Source organism: Phyllobates terribilis, unplaced genomic scaffold (assembly GCF_046119375.1).
Source record: "Phyllobates terribilis strain yellow unplaced genomic scaffold, ASM4611937v1 Scaffold_3__8_contigs__length_932513732, whole genome shotgun sequence".
In the NCBI taxonomy this organism is placed as follows: Eukaryota; Metazoa; Chordata; class Amphibia; order Anura; family Dendrobatidae; genus Phyllobates; species Phyllobates terribilis.
Genome location: NW_027362763.1, coordinates 202,727,812 through 202,751,073, shown reverse-complemented (window position 1 = coordinate 202,751,073; position 23,262 = coordinate 202,727,812). Strand labels below are relative to the sequence as shown.

At 43.9% G+C, this 23,262-nt stretch overlaps 1 protein-coding gene across 6 annotated transcripts in view; it reads left to right on the top strand.

Annotated features, from left to right (window-relative positions):
• The first annotated feature begins 1,095 nt into the window (after nt 1-1,095).
• Nucleotides 1,096-23,262, top strand: part of GIGYF2 (GRB10 interacting GYF protein 2) — a 150,922-nt gene continuing 128,755 nt past the window's right edge. For 5 of the 6 annotated variants that reach the window (XM_073674502.1, XM_073674501.1, XM_073674499.1 and 2 more), the window contains exon 1: nt 1,096-1,247. The gene's annotated coding sequence lies outside the window, so the exon portion shown is untranslated. The remainder of the gene's footprint in view (nt 1,248-23,262) is intronic. The other variant, XM_073674498.1, reaches the window with a different exon arrangement.

Here is a 23,262-nt window from a genome sequence, read left to right as displayed (position 1 = left end):
CCAAGATGGGGGATATATATACCAGGATGGGGACCAGGTCAAGGGACATATACCAGAATGAGGGATATATATGCCAGGATGGAGCCAGGATGAGGAACATATATACCAGGATGAAGGGTGCATATATACAGTGTATATGTATATATAATTTATATAGGATGGGGGGACCCTATGCAAATCTTGCACGGGGGCCCATCAGACTAGTTATGCCACTGTGTACAGGGTCCCAAAAGATAAAGGGGCCCAGTTCTACTGCCAAAAAATCAAGTAGCTTCTGTCATAGACATATAAAGGGGCCGATGTACAGTTCTTGCACAGGGGCCCTCCTCAGTCTGTGTCCGCTACAGAGCTTTATAGTATGTCTGCAGAGAGCTCCCCCTAGTGGCAGCAATGGGAAGACACCATTTTACCATGTACAGTTGTGAGGAAAAAGGTTTATTTTTTTTAAATAAAATGCTGAGAATGGATGAAAAAATATAAAACAAGCAATACTCTCCTCCCAAATCCCCCATCCATGTGCCCCAGTCCCTATTCTCCTTGCAGCACTGATGTCACTGTCAGAGGGACATGTTATGTGCCTGCAGTGGTGACCGCTACAACTAGTCATTGGCAGCAGTGGTCACATGATCGCTGTAACAGGGAGCCGGGTAGAATGGACATATTCAGTGGGTAGTTTTTTTAACCCATTCTATGCATTTGGTACAACATTTTTACTCGCCAACAACCCCTTTAAAGCTATGGCAGAGTGAGGGGAGCTGTGATCTGACACTGTATATGGGGCATGTGCTGGTACTGTGTAGAGGGGCACACTGATGGGTTACCTGCTGCCGCCTTACAACACCTGTGCAGTCACAGTCAGCCTCTCGTATCAATCACACCCCATGTCACATTACTCAGAGTCGTCCCTCTCTATAAGTCTCCCTTCAATTACACATTTTATTACTTGGGACTCGAGGAAAAAAAACTTTCTGCCAAAACGTGAGATACACTCCCATAGGAAGTGATGTGACCGGGCGGCTGTGCCCACATCCAACATGGCGCCCACGGCTGGAAGTCGTCACGTGATTGGCTGCTGACGCGCTGTGAGTGGTGTCCCATCTAGCTGCGAGAACACGGAACTCACTGGTCGGGCACGCTGCTCTGTCACTGCTGAGGCGAGGCGTGGAGTCGTCAGGTGACGGTGCGTGGCGTCAGCCATCTTGTGTTGTTGGGCTTGTGGATTCGCTTCGGGTGAGAAGCTGAGAGAGGTACCGTCATGTTATTACCGGGCAGCTGGCGGGCGGGTACCGGGTGTGGACACCAGTGGTGGGGGAGGGGAGATAAGGGGAGACACAGAGGGCGGCGGATAGTGGTCATATCCATGGAGATGGCAGGAGTGTGGACATGTGCTGTCTGCACTGCTGCTGACTGGCCGGGAACATATGGCCGCTCACCGGGGAAACGGCCGGGGAAAGGTCCGGGGGCTGCGGCTAAAGGGTCACTGCGCACACGGGCGTGTACAGTATATACAATACATAATGTGTGTGTACAAATATACATGTGTGTACATATAAGTATATTATGTGTACAGTGTATGTGTGTGTACATAATGTACAGTACAGCTCAAAAGTTTGGATACACCTTCTCATTTAAAGATTTTTCTGTATTTTCATGACTATGAAAATTGTACATTCACACTGAAGGCATCAAAACTATGAATTAACACATGTGGAATTATATACTTAACAAAAAAGTGTGAAACAACTGAAAATATGTCTTCTATTCTAGGTTCTTCAAAGTAGCCACCTTTTGCTTTGATGACTGCTTTGCACACTCTTGGCATTCTCTTGATGAGCTTCAAGAGGTAGTCACCGGAAATGGTCTTCCAACAATCTTGAAGGAGTTCCCAGAGATGCTTAGCACTTGTTGACCCTTTTGCCTTCACTCTGCGGTCCAGCTCACCCCAACCATCTCGATTGGGTTCAGGTCTGGTGACTGTGGAGGCCAGGTCATCTGGCGTAGCACCCCATCACTCTCCCTCTTGGTCAAATAGCCCTTACACAGCCTGGAGGTGTGTTTGGGGTCATTGTCCTGTTGAAAAATAAATGATGTTCCAACTAAACGCAAACCGGTGGGAACCAGGCATGTAGAGTCCATCCGTTCACCTTTTCAGCGTCGCACAAAGACATGGTGGTTGGAACCAAAGATCTCAAATTTGGACTCATCAGACCAAAGCACAGATTTCCACTTGTCTAATGTCCATAGCTTGTGTTCTTTAGCCCAAACAAGTCTCTTCTGCTTGTTGCCTGTCCTTAGCAGTGGTTTACTAGCAGCTATTTTACCATGAAGGCCTGCTGCACAAAGTCTCCTCTTAACAGTTGTTGTAGAGATGTGTCTGCTGCTAGATCTCTGTGTGGCATTGACCTGGTCTCTAATCTGAGCTGCTGTTAACCTGCGATTTCTGAGGCTGGTGACTCGGATAAACTTATCCTCAGAAGCAGAGGTGACTCTTGGTCTTCCTTTCCTGGGGCAGTCCTCATGTGAGCCAGTTTCTTTGTAGCGCTTGATGGTTTTTGCAACTGCACTTGGGACACTTTCAAAGTTTGCCCAATTTTTCGGACTGACTGACCTTCATTTCTTAAAGTAATGATGGCCACTCGTTTTTCTTTACTTAACTGCTTTTTTCTTGTCATAACACAAATTCTAACAGTTTATTCAGTAGGACTATCATCTGTGTATCCACCAGACTTCTGCACAACACAACTGATGGTCCCAACCCCATTTATAAGGCAAGAAATCCCACGTATTAAACCTGACAGGGCACACCTGTGAAGTGAAAACCATTTCCGGTGACTACCTCTTGAAGCTCATCAAGAGAATGCCAGGAGTGTGCAAAGCAGTCATCAAAGCAAAAGGTGGCTACTTTGAAGAACCTAGAATATAAGACATATTTTCAGTTGTTTCACACTTTTTTGTTAAGTATATAATTCCACATGTGTTAATTCATAGTTTTGATGCCTTCAGTGTGAATGTACAATTTTCATAGTCATGAAAATACAGAAATTTCTTTAAATGAGAAGGTGTGTCCAAACTTTTGGTCTGTACTGTATATGTACACACACACATTATATGTGGTTCGTATGGATGCACTGTATGTATGTGTGTGTGTGTGTGTGTATATATATATATATATATATATATCTATCTATCTCCATACACACACATGTATATACACATTATACGCAGTTTGTGCTTGCTCCATTTTTAGCCGTGTTTTTCCGCCTGTAGCCATGTTCTGCCATGTATGGGATCAGCTGTAGGATTGGGAACGCTCTGTCACTTGTGCATCTTAATGAAAGTTTTCCTTATGTATAAACATCCTTCCCTTGTAAACATTGCGTCTTGTACCCCTCAATCCTGCCTGCATTTTGTGGCACCCCTACTTGTTGCATGCTGGCGGTAACAGCAGTCAATAAGAGAGTTTTGTTTTTTATTTTTTATTAGAAATCCCCATACAGGTGTATATGTGCAAGCTGCAGGGAGTTTAATTTCATCTTTTGAGCTGGGACTAGTCAGCAACTGAGCACAGGGCAGGGTATGCAGCAACAGATCCGCTGATAGATCTCAGCATGGTGCAGGAGTCTGAGGCGCATTGGACACGCGTCACCAAAAGTCCAACTGGTTCTGACCCTATACAACTTGTTGCAGTAATTTGCATTCTGCTGAAATGTAGCAGCGTCATACAGTTATATATTGCTGCATGACCTGTGTCATGGCCAAAGTTACAGCGCATCACAGGCTAAATGTAAGTTCACTCCTGGAGGCTTCTGGTGCAGATTTGTTACCACATGTCGACTAAAAAGACGTGGTACTAACCTCCCCACCCTCCTGCTTCTTTGATCGCCATAGCCTGGGATTGGCTACAGCCTGCACATGGTCTGCAAAAAAACACAGACATGTGAGTAGTATCATAGAGTTTGATGGGTGCGTGTTTTATCCGTGTAAACAGGACGTCTGAAGGAAGCCTCGTAGGCACATATGAGGCTGCGGAGTTCAGATCAGGAGACCCGTGGGCGATCTGAAGTCAGACCATGATGTTCGGATGTGTGCTAAAGAGCAGCTGGACAATCTTCACTCATTCCCAGGGTGCACTGCCTATATGACTTTATACACCATCGTCGCTCATTCCCAGGGTGCACTACCTATATGACTTTACATACCATCGTCGCTCATTCCCAGGGTGCACTGCCTATATGACGCTATACACCATCGTCGCTCATTCCCAGGGTGCACTGCCTTTATGACGCTATACACCATCGTCGCTCATTCCCAGGGTGCACTGCCTATATGACGCTATACACCGTCGTCGCTCATTCCCAGGGTGCACTGCCTATATGACGCTATACACCGTCGCCGCTCATTCCCAGGGTGCACTGCCTATATGACGCTATACACCGTCGTCGCTCATTCCCAGGGTGCACTGCCTATATGACGCTATACACCGTCGCCGCTCATTCCCAGGGTGCACTGCCTATATGACGCTATACACCGTCGTCGCTCATTTCCAGGGTGCACTGCCTATATGACGCTATACACCGTCGTCGCTCATTCCCAAGGTGCACTGCCTATATGACGCTATACACCGTCGTCGCTCATTCCCAGGGTGCACTGCCTATATGACGCTATACACCGTCGCCGCTCATTCCCAGGGTGCACTGCCTATATGACGCTATACACCGTCGCCGCTCATTCCCAGGGTGCACTGCCTATATGACGCTATACACCGTCGCCGCTCATTCCCAGGGTGCACTGCCTATATGACGCTATACACCGTCGTCGCTCATTCCCAGGGTGCACTGCCTATATGACGCTATACACCGTCGTCGCTAATTCCCAGGTTGCACTGCCTATATGACGCTATACACCGTCGTCGCTCATTCCCAGGGTGCACTGCCTATATGACGCTATACACCGTCGTCGCTTATTCCCTGTGTGCACTGCCTATATGACGCTATACACAATCATCGCTAATTCCCAGGGTGCACTGCCTGTATGACGCTATACACAATCATCGCTAATTCCCAGGGTGCACTGCCTATATGACGCTATACACAATCATCGCTAATTCCCAGGGTGCACTGCCTGTATGACGCTATACACCATCGTCGCTTATTCCCAGGGTTTACTGCCTATATGACTTTATACACCACTGGGATCTTTGCATCCTGTGCAGCTTATCAGTATCCTACTCTGTACCGGCAAGAAGAAAAAACAAATCCTTTCTGTCTACAAATGGAAGTTTCTGCTTTGTTTGATGCCCCCAGTCATGTTTCCGGGCTTTATTATTGGCTGGATATTTACTTGCAGGGTAGATACTTACAGGTGGCGGTAGAGAGGCAGTGAACTTCTGGGGGACTGCTAATTTGCATAGTTTTTTTTCCAGGAAGCATTACCTATAAGGTTCTTTACACAGTTGGATCTATGCAGAGTCAGTACCTTCCAAGAGTTTGCTCAACATGTGATACTATGTTTTGGCCACTGTGGTACAAGTCTATGGCTTACTAGGGCTTCTGAAGCTGGACCTGGAGTGACGAGCTGATCACCTGTTTGCTCCAATCTAAAAAAATAAATGGGGTTATGATGATGAGGGTGATTGAAAAACCCTGGGTTCAGAAATCAACTGCCTTGCCTTCACTCACCTCACCAGATTTACAAAACGTCAGCGCCCACAGTCCGCACCCTGTTGGCATCCTTATCATCAGAAGACTGGTAGCCTTCTATGTAAGTGCAGCAGGGGGTCTGGAGCCAGATGGTTACTGGTATTTTGAGAATCAGCACATCCAAAATGAACGCTGTCAGCGGAGTCCATTGTAGGATACATACACTGATGGAGGTAGTAGTTACTGTTCTGTCCTGAATATGATCTGATGGGATGGACTATGTGGACTGTATTTCCGTCCGGTATGTGTGACATCCATAGATGAGAAGTGTCCATTCTGAGGCCATCCCTAGAGTTTTGTACAACCCAAGATGGATACAACTGTATCCGGTCTACCAAATACTCTGGTCTGAAAGGTGTGTTCTCCAGGCTGCTACATTAGCAGGCGATCAGAATGAATGGCCACCTGCACTACTGATGTGTGTATCACACAGGACGGCTTGGGTTACAATTGTGCCCATCTCTCAGCTGTGATAAATGTTCATTCAAGGTTCAAAAATATGTGAATAAAAATGATCATGTATGTGAGTTTATTGGTGTGCGTGTGTGTATACAGTGCTCAGCATAAATGAGTACACCCCCTTTGAAAAGTAAGATTTTAATCACTATCCCACTGAACACAAGAACAATTTCCAAAATTTTGACAAGACTAGTTTCATAGAACATTTTTTTTAACTCATAACATGAAGTTAAAGGGTTTTTCCCCACAAACGAAAGTTAATTTTAATCAATAGATCTTATAATAATAATAAGATCCACAACTGGATGTATTTAAATAAAATGTTCCTGTGCTGAGATAATCTTATAAATGTGCCCCTGCTGTGTACTGTGTAATGGCTGTGTCTGACTGTACAGGAACATGGTCTGACCATACCACATCTCCTGGGCAGGGGAGGAAGCAAAAGAGTATACAGACAGGACAGCACAGCATCACAGCTGGTTATTTTTTTGAAATAAAACATTTCCCTGCCTGTTTTTAACCCCTTTAAAGCCCATGACGTACTAATACGCGTCAGTGCCCTGGGCTTTAAGAGCCTGACCCATATTAGTACGTCACCGCGATCGCGCGCGCACACAGGCTGTGCGGGCGCGATGACCACCGGGTGTCAGCCGATTGTCATAGCTGACACCCGGTACTATGTGCAGGGAGTGGTCCCTCACCTCAAGTTTTTTTTTCCACTTTTTAATTTTTACGAATCTATTTGTGAAGCACCTGGGGGATCCAAGTTCTCACTATGCATCTAGATAGGTGCCTTGGGGGGGTCTAGTTTCCAAAATGGGGTCACTTGTGGGGGGTTTCCACTGTTTAGGCACGTCAGGGGCTCTCCAAACGCAACATGGTGTCCGCTAACAATTTGAGCCGATTTTCCATTCAATTTGTTAGCGGACACCATGTCGCGTTTGGAGAGCCCCTGATGTGCCTAAACAGTGGAGCTCCCCCACAAGTGACCCCATTTTGGAAACTAGACCCCCCAAGGCACCAATCTAGATGCATAGTGAGCACTTGGAACCCTCAGGTGCTTCACAAATTGATTAGTAAAAATGAAAAAGTGGAAAAAAAAATACTTTTAATTTTTACGAATCAATTTGTGAAGCACCTAGGGGTTCCAAGTTCTCACTATGCATCTAGATAGGTGCCTTGGGGGGGTCTAGTTTCCAAAATGGGGTCACTTGTGGGGGTTTCCACTGTTTAGGCACATCAGGGGCTCTCCAAACGCAACATGGCGTCCGCTAATTATTCGAGCAAATTTTACAATCAAAAAGTCAAATGGCGCTCCTTCCCTTCCGAGCCCTGCCGTGCACCCAAACAGTGGTTTTTCCCCACATATGGGGTATCTGCCTGCCCAGGGGAAATTGCACAACAAATTTTGGGGTCCATTTTTTCCTGTTACCCCTGTGAAAATAAAAAAAATTGGGTCTAAAATAACATTTTTGTTAAAGTTAAATGTTCATTTTTTTCTTCCACATTCCAAAAATTCCTGTGAAGCACCTGAAGGGTTAATAAAGTTCTTGAATGTGGTTTTGAGCACCTTGAGGGGTGCAGTTTTTAGAATGGTGTCACTTTTGGGTATTTTCTGTCATAAAGACCCCTCAAAGTGACTTCAAATGTGATATGGTCCCTAAAAAAAAAAATGGTTTTGTAAATTTTGTTGGAAAAATGAGAAATCGCTGGTCAACTTTTAACCCTTATAGCTCCCTAACAAAAAAAAAATTTTGGTTCCAAAATTGTGCTGATGTAAAGTAGACATGTGGGAAATGTTATTTATTAACTCTTTTGTGTGACATAACTCTGATTTAAGGGCATAAAAATTCAAATTTTGAAAATTGCAAAATTTAAAAAATTTTTGCCAAATTTCCGTTTTTTTTTTTCACAAATAAACGCAAGTGATATCGAAGAAATTTTACCACAATCATGAAATACAATATGTCACGAAAAAACATTCTCAGAATCAGGGGGATCCGTTGAAGCTTTCCAGAGTAATTACCTCATAAAGTGACAGTGGTCAGAATTGTAAAAATTGGCCTGGTCATTAACGTGCAAACCACCCTCGGGGGTAAAGGGGTTAAACAATGTTTCACTTCAAAGAGAGAATCGGCTGTTATCCCCTGCTGTCCTCTCTGTATACTCTTTTGCTTCCTCCCCTGCCCAGGAGCTGCGGTATGATCAGACCATGTCCCTGTACGGTCAGACACAGCCATTACACAGTACACAGCAGGGGCACATTTATAAGATTATCTCAGCACAGGAACATTTTATTTAAACACATCAAATTGTGGAAATTATTATTATTCCATGATCTATTGATTAAAATGAACTTTTGTTCGTGGGAAAACCCCTTTAAGGTTACTCAGATAACTTTCATTACAAAATCTTTAGTTTTACTCAAACCGATGTAAAAATGAATACACCCCACATCAAAAACATATACATCTAGTATTTTGTACGACCTCCATGATTTTTGACGACATCTCTAGGTCTTCTAGACATGGAATGAGCAAGTTGGCGACATGTTGTAACATCCATCTTTTTCCATTCTTCAAGAACGAGCTCTTTTAGAGCCTGGATGCTGGATGGAGAGTGATGACAACTTGTCTCTTCAGAATTCCCTATAGGTGTTCGGTTGTGTTCAGATCAGGAGACACTTGGCCACTGAATCATTGTCACACTGTTCTTCTTCAGGAATGCAATGGTGGCCTTAGGTGTGTGTTTTGGATCATTGTCGTTTTGCAAAAGTGCACGTCTACCTTTTGTAAAGGGAGCTGCCAGCAGCGGATCTTAATAATTTGCCAAAGTGCATTCAGCATGGCCAAACCTTCCTCAGATATCAAGTAATAACTTCATTGATAACAGCCAAAGCTGTAAGTACAGGGGTTTCTGTGCGTGGCGCTCATCTGATCCTGAATAAATCAAGAGGATGTGAAAAATTTATTTTCAATTTTTCATCATTAGTTTGCTTATCATTATTATGTCTGTCCATCCTGTGATTGCCATAATTTGATGATTTTGCCTTCTTAGTGTGGCAATTTCAATGCGGATTGTACTTGTCATTATATTTGTGTGTATACATTATATATAGATAGAAAAAATATTATATCTATCTATTTGTGTGTGTGAAATCCAAAACTAACCTGCCTCTTGTACCTGTGGCCTTAAGAAGTCAGACAATATTTAAAAGTACTGATAAACCTCATGTAGCGCTAACACAGTCTACAACATTGTACATATCATAGGGAAAATGTACATAAAAAGGGTCCTGTTCACATGAGCTTACTATCTATCAGACCTCATGTAATAAAACTCTGGGAGGCAATGTCTTCCTTGCACATAGCAACCAGCCCATGTTTGGCTTTTCTGATCTGTTGTTGGCAGGTGAGGCATGTGCCCTGACTTGTAGTAAATGGTGAAGAAGTTGGTGCTGCTCATTAAAGTCATTTCTGAAACGTCCTCAAATTTGTGTTGACTTTTTGTTTTTGAGGACTGTTCTGGTTTAAGTAACCATACATCTAGACAACCGTTTCTGTAACATTACAAGTAAAGCAATTCCTTTTATTACAGTGCTGCTCACCATTATTGGCACCACTCTCATTTTTTTGATAGACTGTACAATATCTTTACAAATAAAGGGAAATGTACCAAAGTTATATCCTCAGGATTTTTTAATTAGTGGTCCAAAGTAGTACAGCAATATAATATTGTTTATCAACTTCCATGTTGCAATTTCCAAGAAGAAACAGAATAAACAGCATTTGCAGCAATAAGGGCACCCCTAATTAATACTTGGTTGCCCCCCTAATTAATACTTGGTTGCACACTCTCTTTGCCATTGCTGATAGCCTCCAAACGTTTCTTGTAGCCATCTATAAGCTTCTTGCACTTCTCAGCTGGAATTTTCTCCCACTCTTCCTTTGCATTTTATTGAGGCTCTTGAATGTTTGCAGGGTTCTTTTTCCCAATGGCGGATTTCAGCTCTCCCCAAAGATTTTCAATGGGATTGAGATCAGGACTTATTGCTGGCCATTTTAGAACAGTCCATTTTTTCTTTTTCAACCATTCCTGTGTACTTTTGGATGTGTGTTTTAGGTCATTGTCTTGCTGGAGGACCAATGATCTTCGACTCAAACCAAGCTTTCTTACACTGGGTAGGACATTTCGCTCTAAAATCTCTTGTTTCTTGAATCCTGTGATACGGTCAAGGCCTCTAGTACCAGACGCAGCAAAGCAACCCCACAGCATTATGGATCCTCCACCATGCTTTACTGTTGGTAAGGTGTTCTTTTCCTTATAAGGTTCATTGCACTGTCTGTAATCAAACTGTTGCATTGCATTTTTTCCCAGAAGGATTGTGCTTTGTCAAGGTACTCTTTGGCACAGATCAGTCGTTCCTTTTATGCCTTAAGCAATGGTTTCTTCCTTAGCCTTTACCCATAAAGCTCTGTTTAGTTTGGTGTGCGGGGTATGGCACTTGTTGAAACTGTTCAGGTTGGCCTCCAAGGCTTTAGATGTTTGACGTGGTATTTTTTCCACCATTCACACCAACCTTTGATAACATCTCTTATCAATTTTCCTCTTCCTGCCACATCAAGGGAGGTTCTTGATGGTTCAATGCTTTGCAGACTTTTAATAACATTGCGCACTGTTGAAATTGGGATACCAAGGTCTCTGGAGATGGCCTTATACTCTTTGGAAGTCTTGTGTTTGCTAATAATAGCAGTTCTGATGTCCTCAGACAGCTCCTACCGTGTAGCTTTTTAAAACACTGAAGTCCTCATTCATTGGCTAATTCATGTCACATGGGCACCGACAATCACATGTGAATCTCTTTTGTGATTTATCACAGGTGAGTCAAAATGTGTTTCCATACTAAATTAATGTAAAGGGTGCCAATACCAGTGACACAGCAAACTTTAGGTTTTTCTATTTTTCCCTCCCATTGTGTTTTTTTTTTTTTAATTAGTGTTTATCATTTGCTCTTTTGTATTTAACATGAGTGCTCTATACAAAAAACTGTTTCACTTGATTCATTTTTTTTCAGGAGATATTTCACATTATGTGCTTAAATTTCATGTTTGCCAATATCGATGAGCAGGACTGTATACAGACATAAAAGTTGGATTATTAATTTGGCTGTATTTGGTTACTGATGGCTGAATGTGTGTCTGATTAATTTCTCAACCCCGCCCCCCACTTATACATATATATGTTCAGTTCTGACTGAGAATGCATGCTTTCTTAATGGTAATGGGACATCTTTGGCAGCGACCGAAGGATCAAGCATGCTGGCTTCAGACTTCATTCTCCCTATATCTGCTGTCATGTCAGAGTTGGGACACCACCATTCTGAGTATCTGGTTCAAGGGTCCCTCTGAAAATTGGCAGATCCAGCTGACGCTTGTCTACTGGTGTAACCACCTACTTTAGATTGCCAGGAACTAGAGTTGAGCAAAAATATTTGTACTGCTCTTGTCCGGCATCTAGTAGTCCACTGGTCACGGTCCACCATGGCAGCCAAGCCAGGGCAGTCTTCTGCGGCTGCATCCTGGGCATCTTTGGCGTTTACTAAACCTTTCAGATGTAGGCAATGATGTTGCAGGAACTAGCAAACACCAGTGTCGTCCTAGAAATTAAGACTGTCCTGATCCAGCTGCCATGGAGGGATCAGGCTGGACTTTGTATCAGGGCAGTGCAAATCTTTTTGCTCTGCCCTATCTGGCACCAACATGTGTAATTATTTTCAGCTTACTTGTATGGATTAGCCAGCAGATATGTCACTGTCTGACACTTCTTGTCTCCCACCAGCATTGTCGAGCTGAGTGTGCGTGTTTGAGGATGTTGTGGACCTCCATGATAAACTTCTCGCCCAGGAATGTTGGTTTGTCAAAATAACTGTTACCTCTTTGTAGATAGTAGGCTTGTGTTTTTCACCTTCCACATTTTTTGTTTATGGAGCAGTTGTGGCTTGCGATGCCGAATGCCTTGGGTGTATCTCTGTCCTCTGAGACATATCTTACTAGTTAGGTTCAAATCTGCCCAAAATTTGCAATTTTCTGTCTCATCATAAGAGAAGAAAACCAAAAATAACTCTGTGCTGTATTTGTCCTATAATGGAACGAATATCGCCTAATAGCCTATAATTTGGATAGTTGGAATGCCGTCGTGGTGCGCATTATTTCACTTGCGTACCGCACAATTTTTACTACCAAATATAATGAAAGCTACAATGCAGATTCTGGAAAGAAAACCCTTTGGCTGAATTTAGTCGTGTGTGAAGCACGGTCCATGTACAGACCTTGATGTACAGACTGGGCGTAGATCTCTCAACCCAAACTTAATAGCCTATGACACTGTTGAGTTCAGTTCGGGAGACTTGGGGCAAAGTCAGTACTTAATGGTCAGTGGTCACAGGGTTTCCCTGACCTTTAATTATGGCCTAACTGTGATGTTGCGAGTCAGACTACTCCGGGATGCTGAGCTATTATTTTTATAGTTACTATTCTTAGCCCTCCATTCAGATTCCTTACTCCGTAGTCCCACAACTAAACATATGGGACACCTGTCACCCAAGGCACCCGCACCATGTGATGGATGAATGAGAATCTCGTTACCATGTTAGTAAAGGGCTGGCCATACACATTAGGCAGCTCATAGCACTGAGCTATGTTTGTATATATGTGTTCTCTGTAGAAAAAGAGAAGAAAACCTCTGCCTGACGGCTGGTGGCAGCTTATCATCCCAAGAATCGGGTAACTAAAATCAGACCACCCATTGCTTATCTCACTCCAACATCTGCCATTGGAGAGAGTCAGGAGGTCTTTATACTGTAATTTGTATGGTCAGGACTTTCACCGTCAGGGTTGGCCAACGTACGTCTAATGTGTATGCCTAGTTTTAGAGCAATAAAGGCTCCAATGCAGATAAAAACCTGCCGGAGAGATGATGCCGGAGAAGAGACGGATTCGGCCTGCTGAATTTCAATGGCTGAGTCTTTATATTGGAGGGGAGATAAGCCGCTGCCAGAGGAGTCTGCTGGCTCCTCTCTCATAGAGATCACAGGAGAACGTTCCTGTGTATGTCGGAGGTGGTAGAGATGGGTGTCACGGAAGGGCCTTCACCTATCTATTGTGTATGGCAAGTTCAAGTCTGGATTAATCCTACAGTAAAGTCATAATCTAAAGAAGACATAACTATCTGCTCTACTCTTGAAACAGGAAGAGATGAATGAATCTGCATCAAAGCCTTTACATCTCCCTTATCTTACATTATTTGTGTGTGCTTGATTCTACAGAATGCTATAAAACCAAGTGATACCTTGTAATGCAGTATGTTTAATATATCAATAAAACAAATGGCTCACATTTACTAATGTGGTGCATCAGAAATGAAGTTACTTAAAGGGGTTGTCCACTACTCTGACACCCCTCATCAATCACCATAATCCCCCACTTAAAATAACAGCCTGTATTGACCTCCAGTGCCGGCGCTGGGTCTTCGGAGGTTTGTGTGATGTCACGTGAGCCCTGCAGCCAATCAGCAGGCAGTATCACTCTTGCTTCCTTTCAAATGTCAAAACTGACATCCATAAGAATTGAGATCTGTTGCTGGTCTCTGATTTCCTCAGGACATCGAATTTGTCCTTAGGAAGTGAGAGTAAAGCAGCCCCTGATTGCATGGCTCACGTGGCATAACATCACCGGAGACTCGCCTGACGGTATTGGAACGGTGCCGGCACTAGAGAAGGGTACAGGAAAATAACAGTTTACATAGGGCAATGCGGTGATTGAGAAATGTTTGTAAATGTAGTGGACAACCCCTTTAATAGGACCTCTCAGAAATGTCCAGTTTTGTTATTTTATTCCCACTGCTTCCATAAGTATCCTTTATTTTTATTTAATGCGCCCAATATGCTAGTTTTTATGGTCTTGCTCACAGGATACTTTGGGAGCATGTCTTTAAGCACGATAAAATTAGCTTATTATGCACTCTAAATAGGTCGCATATCTCTGGAACTGTATGGAAGATTTTAAAGCGAATCTGTCACTAAGTTTTTGCTACTCGCAGCAGCATAATGTAGGGGCGGAAACCCTAGTTCCAGCGATGTAGCACTTACAACTTTCCCTTCCTTATTCCAGTTGATTGACAGATCTCGGTCTATGTACAGATTATTAGGCTACTTTCACTTCTCAGATGGACGTTTTTTGATATGCGGACTGAATGTATACGTGAAAAAAAAGTAAATCGCAGGATCCACTAGTCTCTGCCATATTTCAGATAAGACTTGCCTATTCAAGTCTATGGGTGTAAAAAAAAAATACAAATCCCATACGGATCATACATATTGAATCCCATTTTACGCTTGTGTAAATTCCGCCTTAGTGCTGCTTCAGACGTCCATGCAAATCTGTCCGAGCACGGACCACAATGCACGGTCCCCATTGAAAATCGCTGAGAGTTCATGTGTACACTGCTCAAAAAAATAAAGGGAACACTCAAATAACACATCCTAGATCTGAATGAATGAAATATTCTCATTGAATACTTTGTTCTGTACAAAGTCGAATGTGCTGACAACAAAATCACACACAAATCATCAATGGAAATCAAATTTATTAACCAATGGAGGCCTGGATTTGGAGTCACCCCCAAAATTAAAGTGGAAAAGCCCACTACAGGCTGATCCAACTTGGATGTAATGTCCTTAAAGCAAGTCAAAATGAGGCTCAGTATTGTGTGTGGCCTCCATGTGCCTGTATGACCTCCCTGCAACGCCTGGGCATGCTCCTGATGAGGTTGCGGATGGTCTCCTGTGGGATCTCCTCCCAGACCTGGACTAAAGCGTCCTCCAACTCCTGGACAGTCTGTGGTGCAACGTGACGTTGGTGGATGGAGCGAGACATGATGTCCCAGATGTGCTCAATCGGATTCAGGTCTGGGGAACGGGCGGGCCAGTCCATAGCTTCAATGCCTTCATCTTGCAGGAACTGCTGACACACTCCAGCCACATGAGGTCTGGCATTTTCCTGCATTAGGAGGAACCCAGGGCCAACCGCACCAGCATATGGTCTCACAAGGGGTGTGAGGATCTCATCTCGGTACCTAATGGCAGTCAGGCTACCACTGGCGAGCACATGGAGGGCTATGCGTCCCTCCAAAGAAATGCCACTCCACACCATTACTGACCCACTGCCAAACCGGTCATGCTGAAGGATGTTGCAGGCAGCAGATCGCTCTCCACGACGTCTCCAGACTCTGTCACATGTGCTCGGTGTGAACCTGCTTTCATCTGTGAAGAGCACACGGCGCCAGTGGCGACTTTGCCAATCCCGCTGCTCTGTGGCAAATGCCAAGCATCCTGCATGGTGTTGGGCTGTGAGCACAACCCATGGATGTCGGGCCCTCATGGAGTCGGTTTCTAACCGTTTGTGCAGACACATGCACATTTGTGGCCTGCTGGAGGTCATTTTGCAGGGCTCTGGCAGTGCTCCTCCTGTTCCTCCTTGTACAAAAGCGGAGGTAGCAGTACTGCTGCTGGGTTGTTGCCCTCCTACGGCCCCCTCCACGTCTCCTGGTGTACTAGCCTGTCTCCTGGTAGTGCCTCCAGCCTCTGGACACTACGCTGACAGACACAGCAAACCTTCTTGCCACAGGTCGCATTGATGTGCCATCTTGGATGAGCTGCACTACCTGAGCAACTTCTGTGGGTTGTATAGTCCGTCTCATGCTACCACGAGTGTGAAAGCACAACCAACATTCAAAAGTGACCAAAACATCAGCCAGAAAGCATTGGTACTGAGATGTGGTCTGTGGTCCCCACCTGCAGAACCACTCCTTTATTGAGTGTGTCTTGATAATTGCCAATAATTTCCATCTATTGTCTATTCCATTTGCACAACAGCATGTGAAATTGATTGTCAATCAGTGTTGCTTCCTAAGTGGACAGTTTGATTTCACAGAAGTTTGATTCACTTGGAATTATATTCTGTTGTTTAAGTGTTCCCTTTATTTTTTTGAACAGTGTATATGGTAGAATTTCTAAGAGAACTGTCGGGCGACAGCTGTCGTGTGCACGGCCAGCTTTAGTTTGTTTGGAGAGTGTCACCACCCTGACCTCTAGTTCTGGGAACATCAGCATCACTTCCATGTGCGATAGTGGCAGCTCTGTTTATAAGCTTCAGGATATCACTACAGTGACTGATGAGATGGACTGAACCATTTGTGGTTGCAAAGTGCTATGCAAAGTTGTTATTATGCACATTGTAACAGATCCCACTTGTGCTTAGTTTGCATTAGACAAGCTGAGCCTGGAACACAGTGGCTGTACACCAAAAACTGACTTTAGATCTGTCAGTCAACATGTACTTGTTATATCTATAGATATGTTAGGACCTGTAGACACATCCATATTTGTACAAATGCATGACCTAAAATTACAGGCAAATTTCAAGAAACACTTTATTCGGCACAAAACTGAATTCAGTATCATGCAAATCCTGAATACGGCACCTGCAGAAGATTATCTGGCCCTAGTGGACCCCAAGTGCTGCCTTGTTAAGTCCATTGGAAAAAAGGAGATATGAAAGTATTCTTCACTAGGCTTATTACTAATACTGAAAAGGGAAGTCCCAGAATCCAAAGTTACCCCCTACCCATAGTATAAAGGATAACTTACTCTTAGGGGGTCAATCCGTTTGGACATCCGTCCTGCAAATTCATAGAATGAGTTTTTGGATCCTGAGCATGGGGCTCTGCAGAGCCATCTTAAATTGAGCAAACGTACTCATACTCCTCTTCCACTCTATTCATTGTCTGTGAATTGCAGCTTCACCCTGCTCCATTCATTGTCTATGGGACTGCCGAAAAAAGGTACAGTACAGACCAAAAGTTTGGACACATCTTCTCATTTAAAGATTTTTTTGTATTTTCATGACTATGAAAATTGTACATTCACACTGAAGGCATCAAAACTATGAATTAACACATGTGGAATTATATACTTAACAAAAAAGTGTGAAACAACTGAAAATATGTCTTATATTCTAGGTTCTTCAAAGTAGCCACCTTTTGCTTTGATGACTGCTTTGCACACTCTAGGCATTCTCTTGATGAGCTTCAAGAGGTAGTCACCGGAAATGGTCTTCCAACAATCTTGAAGGAGTTTCCAGAGATGCTTAGCACTTGTTGGCCCCTTTGCCTTCACTCTGCGGACCAGCTCACCCCAAACCATCTCGATTGGGTTCAGGTCTGGTGACTGTGGAGGCCAGGTCATCTGGCGTAGCACCCCATCACTCTCTCTCTTGGTCAAGTAGCCCTTACACAGCCTGGAGGTGTGTTTGGGGTCATTGTCCTGTTGAAAAATAAATGATGGTCCAACTAAACGCAAACCGGATGGAATAGCATTCCGCTGCAAGATGCTGTGGTAGCCATGCTTGTTCAGTATGCCTTCAATTTTGAATAAATCCCCAACAGTGACACCAGCAAAGCACCCCCACACCATCACACCTCCTCCTCCATGCTTCATGGTGGGAACCAGGCATGTAGAGTCCATCCGTTCACCTTTTCTGCGTCGCACAAAGACACGGTGGTTGGAACCAAAGATCTCAAATTTGGACTCATCAGACCAAAGCACAGATTTCCACTGGTCTAATGTCCATTCCTTGTGTTCTTTAGCCCAAACAAGTCTCTTCTGCTTGTTGCCTGTCCTCCGCAGTGGTTTCCTAGCAGCTATTTTACCATGAAGGCCTACTGCACAAAGTCTCCTCTTAACAGTTGCTGAAGAGATGTCTGCTGCTAGAACTCTGTGTGGCATTGACCTGGTCTCTAATCTGAGCTGCTGTTAACCTGCGATTTCTGAGGCTGGTGATTCGGATAAACTTATCCTCAGAAGCAAAGGTGACTCTTGGTCTTCCTTTCCTGGGGCGGTCCTCATGTGAGCCAGTTTCTTTGTAGCGCTTGATGGTTTTTGCAACTGCACTTGGGGACACCTTCAAAGTTTGCCCAATTTTTCGGACTGACTGACCTTAATTTCTTAAAGTAATGATGGCCACTCGTTTTTCTTTACTTAGCTGCTTTTTTCTTGCCATAATACAAATTCTAACAGTCTATTCAGTAGGACTATCAGCTGTGCTGTGTATCCACCTGACTTCTGCATAACACAACTGCTGGTCCCAACCCCGTTTATAAGGCAAGAAATCCCACTTATTAAACCTGACAGGGCACACCTGTGAAGTGAAAACCATTTCCGGTGACTACCTCTTGAAGCTCATCAAGAGAATGCCAAGAGTGTGCAAAGCAGTCATCAAAGCAAAAGGTGGCTACTTTGAAGAACCTAGAATATAAGACATATTTTCAGTTGTTTCATACTTTTTTGTTAAGTATATAATTCCACATGTGTTAATTCATAGTTTTGATGCCTTCAGTGTGAATGTACAATTTTCATAGTCATGAAAATACAGAAAAATCTTTAAATGAGAAGGTGTGTCCAAACTTTTGGTCTGTACTGTAGGTGCAGCACTGCTCCATTTAAAATGCTGCTCTGCAACCCTGCTCTCGGTGATCTCAAGCCCCATTTTTGGGATCATTGATGGTCCCATTGTATAAACTCAGTGACCATAGAATATGCTACAGGGATTGTTTGGAAGGTCCCATCGGTTCAATTTACAGCGATCAGCAAGTTATTCTCTATGCTAAGTATAAGGGGTAATTCTTGTTTTTGGGAATACACTTTTAAGTAGCTATTATAACTAACACCTGCCGTTGATAGTGTGGGTGTCACATGTTTTTGTGGGTTATAAGTGATGATCGAGTATGCCTCATCAATCCTTTCCGCAAGCAAGCTCGGGTGCTCGCTGAGTATTTTGGCGTGCTTGACATTTCATTCATTGTCGCTGCGCCTGCAAGTGTCGCGGCTATTAGACAGCTGTGACACATTCAGAGATAGAATGGTGAACAGGCTATCTCTGAATGTGTCACAGCTGTCAAATAGCCACGACAATTGCAGGCGCAGCGACAATGAAGAAACGCCAAGCACGCTAAAATACTCAGTAAACACTCGAGCTTGCTTGCCGAAAGGGTTGATGAGGCATACTCGATCATCACCATGGGTGATTCGTGGGAAGGCGTTAAAACGCACCTTTTTTGAAGAACAATTTGAGTTTCAAATATTTATAACTCGTAAAACAGCGATGTTTACACAGGACTTGGACTTTATAGTGTATACTGCAGTAAAAAGTTGCCAAGTGTATCCCTTTGGCATACATTTGTCTGGTGCACTGCATGACTTTTTTTTTTTCTTTTAATATGTATATTTAACGCTGCCAGGGGGAATAAAGTTCATTTACTCCCAGAAGTGGGCTTCTAAGGCTGCGTGCCCACTATGCGTTTTTCAAGCTTTTTTGCCACGGAGTTTCCGCAGCGAAAACGCTTAAAAACAGCTTGGTAATACGTGCCCCATAGTCCCCAATGATAATCCGCATGTGCTGTGCACATGCTGCGGAAATTTCCTCTTTGGAGAAGAGGAGACTATCCTCCGAACCCGGGTACCATAGTACCTGTAAAAAAAGAGAATAAAATAAATATTATACTTACCTTCTGATGACCCCCCGGTGTCCTTGTCTCGGCTTGCCTGCAGCTCACTGTAAACTAAAACGACCTGCGGTGACGTCATTTAGTCATGTGACAGGTCACGCAACCGCTGACGTCGGCAGTCGCGTGACACGTCACCTGACTAGATGACGTCATGGCAGGTCCTTTTGTCTACCGCACGCTGCCGGCAAGCCAAGACTAGGACACCAGGGGCCATCAGAAGGTAAGTATAATATTTATTTTTTAACATTCTTTCGGTCACACTATATAAATCCATGCCGGTTGCATGGATTTATATAGTGTGACCAAGTTGTCAAGCACTTTCCAAGTGATGCTAAAATCGCTTGGAAAGCGCTTGTCAACCCGCATGCGGAAATGCATGTGAAGAACACTTCACATCCGCTTGTCCCTGGTAGGAAAACGCATGTACAATCCGCATGTACAATCCGCATGTGTTTTTTCTGCCAGAGAGATGCAGAAACGCTCAGGAAAAATCCGGAGCATTTCTGCATCGTGGGCACATAGCCTAATGGATTAGTAGCACCACTCCAGTGGTAAAGTAAAACCTCTGTAGTGGTGCTTTAAGTTTCAGTTGTTCTCCTGAGTATCCACTTTATGGTTGCAGAGATGGGGGTTGCATTAATTAGAGCACCCAATATGCAAAATGATATATGATAAATGCTGCCGATGTGAATACAATGGCATGCAGCACTGCCCATCCCTGTAGAGTAAATCCAGCTCCTTGTTCTGCTACAGATTGCAGTGGCACAGCGGCTATCGGCTGTACAAACAGCTGATCCAAACTGGGCAACCTCTGTAATGTAGGCCGCCAGCTGTCATGTGCAGTGTCATTGCTGCATACAGTTGAACAGCAACAGCTGGCCTCTTACTAGACTAAATTACAATGCACACAACAAAAAAGTAAGAAAAAAATCAGTTACTCTGCTGTGTACGTGTCTCATTTACCTCAGTTTCTTGCACAACAGGTCCGCCCTGAACTGACGAGCCTCGGTGACTGATGTACAAAGCCAAGATTTTTTTCTTTGTAAATATTAAGTTGTGTTTAGTCTCTGGTGGTTCTTGCACTGCCTCCGATATACATTTACTATAGAAGAAAATATATGCTAGGGTTAGTGAAATCAGGACCCTCCCAGCCCTCACAGCCTTGTGTGATGCCCTGTGTTGACCAGAAGTCTCTGGTGAAGGCCGTGGCCAGGTGAGGGAGGTATACAATATCTGCTCATAGCAGAAACAAGAATGCTTTGTGTATCAGTCATCTGGGCGCATCTTCACAGAAATGAAACCATCGGACACGCGCTCGGTCGGGTGGCTTCTCGCTTGATGCCAAATTGTGTGTGCATTGTAGTTCACTCTGGTAATAGACCAGTTGTGCTGTGTTACAAGGACATTGCAGGGCACAGCCTGTGACATCCTAACATTTCTTAAAGGGAATCTGTTACAACCCCCCCCCCTCTCCCTTCCCAGACCACATATATAGGAATACAGGTCTTTGAAATGTAAACCCATTGACACTTTTATATCTTCTATTTGTTGATTCTTTCCCAATAAAATTAGCGATTTCATTCATATGCAAATGGGGTATTAAGTGCTCTGGGCATGGCAGAGCACTTAAAAAACCTGTCACCAGGTTTTTGACACCTAATCTGAGAGGAGCATGATGTGGAGCCAGAGACCCTAATTTCAGCACTCATGTCACTTATTGGGCTGCTTGCTGTAGTTTTATTAAAATCACAGTTTTATCAGCAGGAGATTATCACTGGAGGACTAGTAAACCTGCTGCCATGTAGTCCTCCATATTCATGAGCTCTGAATAACCCCACCTCCAACACAGATTGGCAGCTTTTTGTCTATGCAAAGTGTACACAGAAAGCTGCCAATCAGTGGTGTGGGCGGGGTTATACAGAGCTCAGGATTCAGAGAACTGCTAAATCTGCAGCAGATAAAACAGGGATTTTTTCAAAACTGCAACAAGCAGCCTGGTAGGAGATACATTTCTAGAATCCAGGTCTCTGCACCTACACCTTGCTGATGTCAGATGGGGTAGTAAATACAGTACAGACCAAAAGTTTGGACACACCTCATTTAAAGATTTTTCTGTATTTTTATGACTATGAAAATTGTACATTCACACTGAAGGCATCAAAACTATGAATTAACACATGTGGAATTATATACTTAACAAAAAAGTGTGACACAACTGAAAATATGTCTTATATTCTAGGTTCTTCAATTCAAAGTAGCCACCTTTTGCATTGATGACTGCTTTGCACACTCTTGGCATTCTCTTGATGAACTTCAAGAGGTAGTCACCGGAAATGGTCTTCCAACAATCTTGAAGGAGTTCCCAGAGATGCTTAGCACTTGTTGGCCCTTTTGCCTTCACTCTGCGGTCCAGCTCACCCCAAACCATCTCGATTGGGTTCAGGTCTGGTGACTGTGGAGGCCAGGTCATCTGGTGTAGCACCCCATCACTCTCCTTCTTGGTCAAATAGCCCTTACACAGCCTGGAGGTGTGTTTGGGGTCACTGTTCTGTTGAAAAATAAATGATGGTCCAACTAAACACAAACCCAATGGAATAGCATGCCGCTGCAAGATGCTGTGGTAGCCATGCTGGTTCAGTATGCCTTCAATTTTGAATAAATCCCCAACAGTGTCACCAGCAAAGCACCATCACACCTCCTCCTCCATGCTTCACGGTGGGAACCAGGCATGTAGAGTCCATCCGTTCACCTTTTCTGCGTCGCACAAAGACACGGTGGTTGGAACCAAAGATCTCAAATTTGGACTCATCAGACCAAAGCACAGATTTCCACTGGTCTAATGTCGATTCCTTGTGTTCTTTAGCCCAACCAAGTCTCTTCTGCTTGTTGCCTGTCCTTAGCAGTGGTTTCCTAGCAGCTATTTTACCATGAAGGCCTGCTGCACAAAGTCTCCTCTTAACAGTCGTTGCAGAGATGTGTCTGCTGCTAGAGCTCTGTGTGGCATTGACCTGGTCTCTAATCTGAGCTGCTGTTAACCTGCGATTTCTGACGCTGGTGATTCGGATAAACTTATCCTTAGAAGCAGAGGTGACTCTTGGTCTTCCTTTCCAGGGGCGGTCCTCATGTGAGCCAGTTTCTTTGTAGCGCTTGATGGTTTTTGCAACTGCACTTGGGGACACTTTCAAAGTTTTCCCAATTTTTCGGACTGACTGACCTTCATTTCTTAAAGTAATGATGGCCACTGGTTTTTCTTTACTTAGCTGCTTTTTTATTGCCATAATACAAATTCTAACAGTCTATTCAGTAGGACTAACAGCTGTGTATCCACGTGACTTCTGCACAACACAACTGATGGTCCCAACCCCATTTATAAGGCAAGAAATCCCACTTATTAAACCTGACAGGGCACACCTGTGAAGTGAAAACCATTTCCGGTGACTACCTCTTGAAGCTCATCCAGAGAATGCCAAGAGTGTGCAAAGCA